General features: G+C 32.0%; 1 long non-coding RNA gene across 1 annotated transcript; it reads right to left on the bottom strand.

Annotated features, from left to right (window-relative positions):
* Positions 1 to 5,131: 5,131 nt before the first annotated feature.
* Positions 5,132 to 9,676, bottom strand: LOC143223038 (uncharacterized). The gene is made up of 2 exons (XR_013012625.1): positions 8,667 to 9,676; positions 5,132 to 7,141 (listed from the first exon to the last, which is right to left on the bottom strand). It is a non-coding gene; the product is annotated as an uncharacterized LOC143223038 (long non-coding RNA).
* Between the last annotated feature and the right edge of the window lie 1,400 nt (positions 9,677 to 11,076).

The raw sequence follows: 11,076 nt of genomic DNA, 5'->3' as shown, positions 1-11,076 counted from the left end.
ATTAAAAATCCGTAAGGGTCTGTAATAAAAAATGTAGTGTTGAGCATAATAGGGTCAACATACTGTCGTATGACAAGCATAATTGATTATTTTCAATAAAATTAATACCAGCTATTACAAAGCTACATCTTACAATTTGTTTATCTATAATTAACCCCCAGAGACACGGCAGACTTTTGGCGGACTTACAACGCTAGAAACCGAGTTTCAACAGCTGTGGTGAAAAAACACAAATAACTTATTGTGTAGCTTGCGCTTACCTACAAATAAACAAACGACACAAAACATAGTTCTATTTATTACTAAATTATTCAATTGTCAGAAACATCATTCACATCATTCTTAAGTAGTGACAGACTTCAACAAAAGATGGCAGCAGAGAATAGTCCACTGATGGTAATCGTGCCAGTGCAGCAATAATTTTAATCAAATTTATATCTGTGATGGAAGAAGTTTTTTTTTGTTTTGTTTTTTGGCCTTGGCAATTTCAGATACATATTTCTGATAGTGAAACAACAGTACACTTTTACAAGACATTATTTTGAAAATATCTTTTAATCAAAACAACTATTCATCCTAATTACACTTGACTGACCAGTATGTTAAACAAATTTCAGTTATAAAACGTAATCTTTTATCAGAAAGAACTAAACCCACTTAAAGACGTGCTGGAACGTCTATATAGTTTCAGCGTCTGTCACTACAGACAAACAGCAAAACCATTTTTGTTTGTTGTTTTTTGGAATTTCGCACAAAGCTACTCGAGGGCTATCTATGCTAGCCGTCCCTAATTTAGCAGTGTAAGACTAGAGGGAAGGCATCACCACCCACCGCCAACTCTTGGGCTACTCTTTTACCAACGAATAGTGGGATTGACCGTCACATTATACACCCCCACGGTTGGGAGGGCGAGCATGTTTAGTGCGACGCGGGCGCGAACCCGCGACCCTCGGATTACGAGTTGCACGCCTTACGCGCTCGGCCATGCCAGGCCAGCGAAACCATACTTGTAAAATAAGGTTTCAGTGTGTACTGCAGTTCGCGGCCATATTGACATTAAGTTAAATTTTACTTAAAGTCGTTATCAAGCAACAAAAATCGTGAGTAAATTCGTGTTTAGAAAACAACTACGCACAACACGTCATATTTTTTAAAATAATTGTTTTTTTCTCGTACATACAAAAGCACGTTTTCCCTCCATTCTAAAAGGTGCCCTGCCTATGTAAACTTAAAATGGATAATGACTAGGTAGGTGGTCAAAGAACAGCTATCTACCTTTATTAGTGAAGGCATATGGGCTTGGAAGTAATACGTATCATGATTCGTTGGTATTCGAAACAAAAGTTATTCCTCATAAAACACAGTATCGGGAATGTTTTCACATACCAATGAAGTCTAGAGGCGGACAATCTAAGGAAAGCATGTAATTAATATTCCCGCTACAGCTAGTTATGAGAAGATGAATGGTTCATATGACCTAAAACATGATATCACGATGGTAGTAGAATTAATTCAAACAACAGTCTCTCCCATTTTTACTCAACTTGTGTATTACTCAAGTCCCCTATTTTAAAGAAGAGTGAAAGGACTATAAGTCTTCCTCATGCAACGGTTGCAGTGAAAATGGACCACATATGTATTCTACATTATTAAATATTCAAAGTGAAAAATTAATGGTATTTAAGAGATAAATCAACACAATAGCGCTGATAACCTTAACTGCCATCTACAGGGAATAATACAAACTATTATTTTAATTCAAAGATCGGCATAAGTGTTCCTTTCATCGACATTTATACATTTAATTTTTAACTATTTTTATCGAAATTTTGTCTAAGACTTTAAAATATGAATAGTAGTTCTGTTACGTTTTGTTACTTTTGGTTCTAGTGTTATTTATTTCGCTCAAAGTTCGTATGTTTGTTTAATCAACAACAGTTTGATAACCTCTATGACTTTTCAATTATAATTCATGGATACGCTTGTATTTGTAATAAAACGTTTCAGGGCTTTACGGAGCAACAAGCTACTGAAAAGTTCAAATCCTTTTGTAAGAGACAAACAGACGAGTGACTGAAAAGAACACAGATTATTCCATGAGAACAAACTAGACAAAGAATACAAAACGAACAGAGTGAAACATAATACATGGCTTTAAGGAACTAATCTAAATCAATTTTCAATCTTATCAATAAACTTTATTTATTTTTAACGCTAACTTATTAGTGAAACGGTAACTGTAGTATTATCAATTGATGCTCAAATAATGTTTTGTTTGGAATTTCATGCAAAGCTACTCGAGGGCTCTAGCCGTCCCTAATTTAGCAATGTAAGACTAGAGGAAAGGCAGCTACTCATCACCCCCCAACTTTTGGGCTACTCTTTTACCAACGAATAGTGGGATTGATCGTAACATTATAACGCCTCCACGTCTGAAAGGGCATGTTTGGTATGACCAGGATTCGAACCCGCGATCCTCAGATTACGAGTCGAGTGCCTAAACCACCTGGCCATGCCGTCATATAACGCATACCTGTGTAATATTTAAAAAAGGTCAGCAGCTTCCATTTAAGACAAGATCACAAGATTTAAAAGGTTTAAGTCCTCCAAGTTTGAAACGTGTTTTCAAACACAATAATAAATTCTAATTGATATAATGATAGTAATAATAATAAAAATAAATCCACCACCTACTGCTTCAATAATAACTCAAATGCAAGCAAATATATTCTTGTGCACAAACAGTTTCATGTTTCTGAAACTTAAGGATGGGCTGCAGCTTATAAGCCACTTGTTACAGTTGTGAAACAGCATAAGGAACTTTAAGGTGTCTTAATTGTCTGATTTTAGGGTGAACAGCAATGGAAAAATCTTCAAGTCGAGTGACAAACTTTACTAGTCACTGTATGCTTTGAATCGACTAGTTTGATTTCATTGCATGCTTAAACAACCGAAAGGATATTTTGGATGTGAATATCTTGTTCCAATTTTGAAGATTGGTCATGATTGTATTACAATGAAGGCCTGAATTTCGACCAATATAACAGAATAAAAAAGAGTTGTGTAAGTTGTGTTTCATTGTAATATTATGTATTTTGATGGGAATCTGTAAGTATGGACTAAGTCTTTTCACCTTGACTATATAACTAGCGTACGCCGTATTCAGTAAAGGTTTAAACAAATGAATCCCAGTACCTGCTCTTTCAGCCTGTAACACTGACTTGAATCCAAATGAAATTGGATTCTTTGCAATTTTATCTGTGGGTCAGTTAATATAAATTCCAATTCTTATGGTTGCTTGCAAGAGGAATGAAGGTCTATTTTCGACAATACAATAACAGGATTCCGTCTATGATAAACATGTAAATTGGATCACTTTGTGTTAAAGTGTGGCTTTGGTATACTGAAGTAAAACTGGACATGATATGTAAGCTATCAGTTATGTAAAACAGATGATTCAATAGGAAATGTAATATGAAATCTAAATAAGTATGGCTGGACCAAATTATAACATACCTACTGTTAAATAAGTATAGCTGAACCAAATCATAACATACCTACTGTTAACTAAATATGGCCGAACCAAATCATAACATACCTACTGTTAAATAAGTATGGCTGAACCAAATCATAACATACCTACTGGCCATTCTCTACTCTCCTTAGGTTTAATGTTAATGCCGTTTGATATATTGGAATTATATTTATAGCTCCTGACGGCACCAGGTGCTCTGGCTACTTACCTGAGACATAAATAAAGATATTTACGATCGACATCAAATTTGTAACTGTAAACAAAGAGAAAAACTTATTAATACACATAGTATATGCATATATATGTATATGTCTTCCAATGACTCAATGTAAGCCAGCAGGCTTACGGTATTAAAAAATTGGGTTTCGATACCTTGGTACAGAGAGTATAGATAGCTGGCAATTGTTCAGTTTTGTGTTCAACAACAATCAACTAGCTTTATATCTCACCAACAACCAAGCAACTTGTGTTCGTATTTAACGTTATGCAATTTACATGGTTTAAGAGCATGGTTTAAAATTTGTACAACAAATATGTATTAGAGAAATAATTTTGAAACTGGAAGCAGAGTAGATCTAAGTTGTTTTTAATTATTTTCAAAGTTTTATTTATTACACATGTTTTAACCCCGAGTATTGTTAATGTTTACTTGTTATGACTTAAACTGGAGAAAACATATCACCAAAAGACTCATTCTAATGATTCAAGATCTAAATATAACGTTCGTTTATTTCTGTGTAATGCAGAAAAAAAATACACACTGAAACAAGTTTATTATAAGTTTAGATTTAACTTTATTTAAATCTTAAACTTTGACTTTTACTAACATTTGATCTGTTACTAACATTTGTTAGCAATGAGAGAAAGTCGTATTTCATTACAGTGTAGAATTAAGTTTTATAAGGCACACGTGTAGATATACATACAAGAAATCTGACTTGAACTTTTGTCCAGACATGAAATAGTCACTACACTGAATACACAGCTTTGCATACTTTAAATAGAAAACTATGTTATATGAGATTTAAGATTGAGTAATACCGCCACAAGAATACAATATAATGTTTATATAGGTGTATTCTATAAACGTTTATCTATCGTTTGAACCGATATACAAGAAAAATATTTTTTTAATCTTTACCATACCATTCAGGTAGTAAGCAAGTTTTAGTATTTATTTCAAGTACAATAGACTTTTACTCATAAAAAATACTCTTAAACCTCCAACGAACAACCTAAAATTCAGAAAAAAAAAGATTTTACCTTATAACACTATTACGATTTTAAAATCTTAGTTTGATACTTCTGTATATATACATATATATATATACGTATTTTTTAGGTTCATACTATAACACCGTCTGGAGTTTGAATGTATTTACTACACTGTACAGATCACCTTATCGTTTTATATAACACCAGTTATATTTTATACTTTCCGGATTTTCGTAGGAAGACAAAACAAGAATAAAAAATATTAGTTTCATTTAATTAATAATAACTCTAGCTTTCACGTGAATTTTAAATTTCACAACAATTGTAAATGTACGAGTTGTTGAAGCAGTCCTTTATAAATTTTGTGAAACAACGTAAAGATTTATTTAAAACATATGAAAGATTTATTCAGATTTTATACAAGTTACAATAAGGTACCTTCACAATAATGAAAGAAAACTGTCTATACTAGCAGAAGACTTCTTATGTTTCGTCATCGTACAGTGATTGGCTTCAGTGGTCTAACTGACGTTCCTTGATGCATTATTGATTCATCAACTGAACTATCCTAACTCCATTTCCGAAGTCCTGTACTCGGATTCCTGCTAACAATATTCTTAGTGCAGTGGAGAGCAGGTTTGTTTTAGTCATCGTGGATGTTGAGAAAAATGAAATAGTTTGGCTATAAATCATCAACGATTCGTAAGTGCTTTTTGAGGTTGGATAGGACCATTCTTGGGCTTTAGATGCTACTATTCTTTTGAATGTTGAACATTATATCTCACCTATTTGGTAGTATCATGTTGCATTACTTTAAAGAATATATATGTCCTTGTCTTTACCTTCTTCATCTAGCAAGCTGAAAAAGGTTAAGGTACTAGAAAGCGGTGGGAAATAAATATTTTATATTTTGGACTAGGACAGTAGCTTAGCGATAATGTTTATGGAAACAGACACGTTTAAAAATTCACTGTGCAGAAATTAGTATGGAATTAATAATTAGCATGTCTGCCTAGAATATACACGCCACTTCAATAAGAGTTAATAAACAAATCCCTGTCCAGGACTTGACTCTAATGTTAATAAACAATATATCATAAATATGAATATTATTTCCAATAATGGAACCAAGAAAAGCGTAATTCCAAAAAATATATTTCAATGTGAATAACAATATTGAGTGATAAACAGTAATAATTCACTAACTCTATTGTTCAATAACCATCCCGTGCTTTCTCTCTTGGTGAAGCTTCTGGCAGAGTATTTATTCACTGAGTAGGTCACGAGAGTACATCTCATGTGACTATAAATTTACATAATTTTTTGCTACATTAATAGTACCTTACGTCATCGCTAGGGAATCTAGTGTCAGTTTCATCATACATCCATACATATTTATTCAAAATACAAATTATAAGCTAAAGGACGGGTTAGAATTTACGCGAAACTAAAAAGTTATAGATAAACTAATCTACAGAATGAAATAATAAGTAAACGATAAACACAGCCATAATTATAAATAAAAAATTGAATTTGCTATCTTACATTCCTTCCCTTTTGAAATACCAAATGGTGATGATATTAAACTCATCGTATAAAACATTCCAGTTCTTGTATCATTTCTTTTAACCTCCTCTTTATATTGTCATCATAAATCCTTTACAGTTTAAATACAGATACCTTAAAAGAAAAATACAATTAATGTTTTAGAATCTTCAGCTAAATCTTCTATAGTTTCTAGTTTTTGTTTAACACTTTGAAAACCTCTGCAATAATTAACTCTGTGACGTGATCGTATCGTTCATGTTCTTTGAGGAGGATACAGAAGCAAGCCATCAGCAGAAGACATTGGATGAGAAGTGGACACACCTGCAGAAGCCCTTTTTTTTCTTGTGTAAAATCTTCTGAAGTTGACGATTTCTTTTTGCTGCAACTACTTAGTACAATTACTATATTTTTACTATCAAGAGAACTGTTACTAGGGAAATATTTATATGAATATTTTTATATTATAAATATGAAACAGCCATATAACCGCACCTGATTTAGAATATTAAATTCATACATTAATGGAGCCACACGTTTCATAATTTCTAAAGACATATTCCGCCTCGAAGCAAATTTTCCAGTAAAATGGTTTATTGTAGAAGATAAAGAACGTGTCCTTAATAGCAATACATTATTTACTTTGAATGTGTCCAAGTGTCTCTTACGCTTATAGGCTTGTCACTGTCGCTTCTGAACCTTTCAACGTTGAATATTGCCTTCTGTATGATATTGTTGTTTTTTCTGCTCGTTCATCTACGGTTTTAGATGTTATTTATTTCTTCGTCAACATGTACCAAGGGAGAAAAATCTCATATCCCAAGTGAAGTTTGGCTGGCGTGTAACCTGTAGGATCGTGAATAGAAGTTTTAACAATTAGAGAAAATTCAGATAAATGTTACACAATAAAATTATTATATCACCCAGACCGAAACAACTTTATCCAGATTGTTGTATGATAAAATTTAGAATCAGTGCAAAACAGTGCGCGTCGTCTAGAAACGTCCCATATAACAAACACTGATTATTTATTTTTAATAGTTACTTCATCAAATGAAATATTTTCAAAGCAATCGTGCAATGCAAAGCTTCTTGGCTAGACATCTGGGAAAAAGAAACGTCTTCTTGTCAAATCTGTTATTGTTTGAAGTACGACATTAGACAAACATTTATAAGAATTAATGTGATTAATTACAGTTTGCTGCTCTATATTTTAAAGAAATATTTACAGTAAAATGATGTGCAAAATTTTTCAGAAAGAAATGTTGGTTTATCAACATTCGTTTACACTTATGTACAAAAAAACATTGAAATAAGGAAAATAAACAATTTTTTTGATCCAGTTATTGTTTTGAATTAGGCACAAAGCTACACGATGGGCTCTCTGTGCTCTGCCCACCACGGGTACCGAAACCCCGATTTTAGCGTTGTATGTCCGCAGACATACCGCTGAGCCACTGGGGGGCTTTTTTATCTAATTAAACAGGTAATGAAAACAAAATTGAAATGTATCTATGTTGGAGAGCAAGTTTGTATAAGGCAATATTTAAAACAGTATTAGTAGCGTGAGTAATATACATATATATATATTATTTCAAATGTGATATGAAATGAAAAATGTCACTTTCATTCTTTTTTTTAATAAACTGTATCACATGATGTGTAATCCCATCGGTAAGAAACACTCACGTGACAAATGACCTCTTAATTAAGACAACATACATAATTATCTTATTCCAGAGTATTTACTTCTGTTTTCAAATTATTGCTTAAATAATCAAACAATTCTATTGCCCATGTTTTATTTCAATTTGATATCCAATTTATTATTTATATGTATCTTATAGTAGCATAATAACAATGTCAATAGTACAGTGCCCATAGAAAATATATTATTAAAATAAAGTAAACAAATACCATACATAAAAAACGATGCAATCGTAAAGTTTGTTTGTTTTTTTACCAGCGAAAACAACCAAATAAAATATTTTTCTTTGTAAATCCTAATCACACATCAGTTACTAATGGTTTGTTTCCTAAATAAAAATATTATTGTTAGGGAATTGCATTACAAGTGCACTTCTTTAAATAATAACATAAAGAAAACTAGATCCCAATATTTACTAGCTAAATTGCCTCCCAGTAACTCATCGGCAAGTCTTAAGGCTTATAACGATAAAAACCAAGTTTAGATACATGTGGTGGGCACAATACAAAAAGCTCATTACGAAATTTTGCGCATAGCAACAATATAACCAAATTCATACACATGATGAAAACATAATAAAAGTATTACATTACAATAACACTACTATAGATCAGAAATGCCATAGAATCACTGATATTTAATTAGCTATAAAAAGTCACATACAGAACGGAGCAACGTTTGTAGAAAATAACTCAATCATTGATAAGGCGAGAGCCTTTCCCTTGGCTTGAGTGCAGTGAGAGATAACAGCCTTCACTTCCGACGTCTGGATGGTGGCGTTGTTGATAAGAGCAACAGTTATTTTATGTAAGAGAGATATAAAGGAATGTCTTGACATTTCAGTATACTGTCTGTTTCGCGGTCGTTATAACTTTCAACGTTCTAAACGTTTTAAAAGTTCGGTTTTCAAATGGTAGTTGAGTGTTTTAACTCACGTTTCTGCTTTTCCGGTTACGTCTTGTGGTTAAATAACTAGTTTCTAACTTAGCCACTGATTCATCAACAACATGATTATATGATCTTCTTTCTTTAAATAGAAAACAATGATCCTTTTCAGGTCTATGGTTTTTCCAATTAATATTAAGACTGTCTAGACGTAACATCAAAGCAATCAGCTTTAAAACATCTTCAAGATTAACCATTACTAAAACGAAATCAACCAAACTGCTTCCCCCAAGACAGCTGTAAAAATAAATGTGTTTTATCGTGAGCACACTATAGAAAATAAATTACAAAAAAACCACCAAAGATTTCGGTTTATAAAAATTTTAAAATCATTATTATTCGAAAACGGTCTTATATTATCATGCACATTCAGTTTCTATTAAAAACAAATATTGTTTTTTTCCAGTCACATCCAAACGGCTGCTTCTATTGAATATTTTTAAAACGCACATTCTTTCATTCTGCAGAAATGTACATTTGTTCTTGGTCTTAGGATTAAAGCTATTTTTAACTTTGGCAGTAATACATTTTTTCTTTTCGAAACAACTTAAATTCTGTCTTTAGTCAACTAAAACAAATTTTACTTTGCTATACACCTTAAAAAATAAATCTTATCTTCACTAATGAAAATATTTCACGCATTTCCAGTTGTTTGGTAGCTAAAATTATGACTAGTTGCTATGGTCCTTTTTAGTGCCCACCACTATAACATTCAATAATTTTTTCGGTTGTTCCCCCTCCAAGCCCTCTGCGATTGTTTCTCTGGAATTAAAAACTACATCTTTTAATTACTTTTGTACGTGTCTCTGGGTGAGTGGGGAGGGGTCATGTTGTGTCCTTCTTTTGGTAAATTAAAGAATTATGTTATTTTTAGTAAACGTAATATAAATAATAGGGCATTCAATTGTTTGAAATAATATGATATATTTTACCAAAGATCTAAAATCATTTAAAGACCTAAGAAAATTTTTATGATTCAAGGAGATTACTTAAAACAGAAACAAAACAAAAACGTAATGTTTTTGAAAAATTATCCACGATGAAAGTAGATGGTCTTTCAAATCATATTCTAGAATATGACACGTGTAAAGATACTATTGGCCAATGTTAAGTATAACATTTTTACGTATATCGTGATGACGAGAAACTCACTTGAAGTAAAAATGTATTCTCAAAACGACTGGTATGGATATTAAAACTTTAATTAAAGGAAAATACAGAACAACATTTCGACCTTCTTAGGTCATATTCTTTGTTGACCTAAAAAAGTCGAAACGTTATTCTGTACTTTATTTTAATAAAAGTTTAATACCCATACAAACGACCTTGAGAATACATTTTTACGTATAAATTAAACGTCCAATACAACTGTTTTATTTTTCATTTTCACTTAACCAACTTAGCGTGTCTGTTAAAATCACTTATTAACTTTATGCAAATATTTATTAATATACATTAGTTTCAATACAAGCTACTAGATAGCAGCACAATCGCATTGTTTTAATTTTATTGAATTTTTAAAGTTCTTATTTTACTTGGGCAAAATTTATTTCGATTTTTCTTTTACACTGAAATAACTGCGAAACAAGACTAAAGATGTGCTTTGATAGGAGATTTGTGCCGTACATTAAAAGTCACGACATTCGCTGGTAAATGGAAACACTTCTCGATATTTCGAAGACCACATAAACAAAACTTATAACGCTAAAAACCAGGTTTCATTAACCTTTGTGTAGTTTGTGCTTAGCAACAAAATAACAAACTTAAATAAAACAGTCGTAATTGACCGAAAGTCACTCTCAGAAAGATACACAAAATATATTATCCATATAACTATAGTATATTATTCACACAAAATAGTAACAGGAATAAGGGAGGAAAGAGAGTTCGAATATGAAAAGAAGCTAAATAAGCTACTAGTTGTGTGCTATAAGATCACTCTTGAGTGAGAAGTATCTCATAGAAGTAGTTTAACTTAATACCGTCAGGTTTTAATTTCTTCGTAATAAGCGCTTTAATTGGTTAAGCTAATGACGTAGTGTTTCCTTGCCTAAAAGTATCATTATTGTCGAATTGACAGTAGTTTGGAATATAGCTTTTCTTTTGTCTTCTTGCGCAAAGCTACACG

This window comes from Tachypleus tridentatus, chromosome 8, assembly GCF_004210375.1.
Source record: "Tachypleus tridentatus isolate NWPU-2018 chromosome 8, ASM421037v1, whole genome shotgun sequence".
Taxonomy (NCBI): Eukaryota; Metazoa; Arthropoda; class Merostomata; order Xiphosura; family Limulidae; genus Tachypleus; species Tachypleus tridentatus.
The sequence above is the reverse complement of the archived record's forward strand: the minus strand, read 5'-3'. Positions and strand labels throughout refer to the sequence as shown.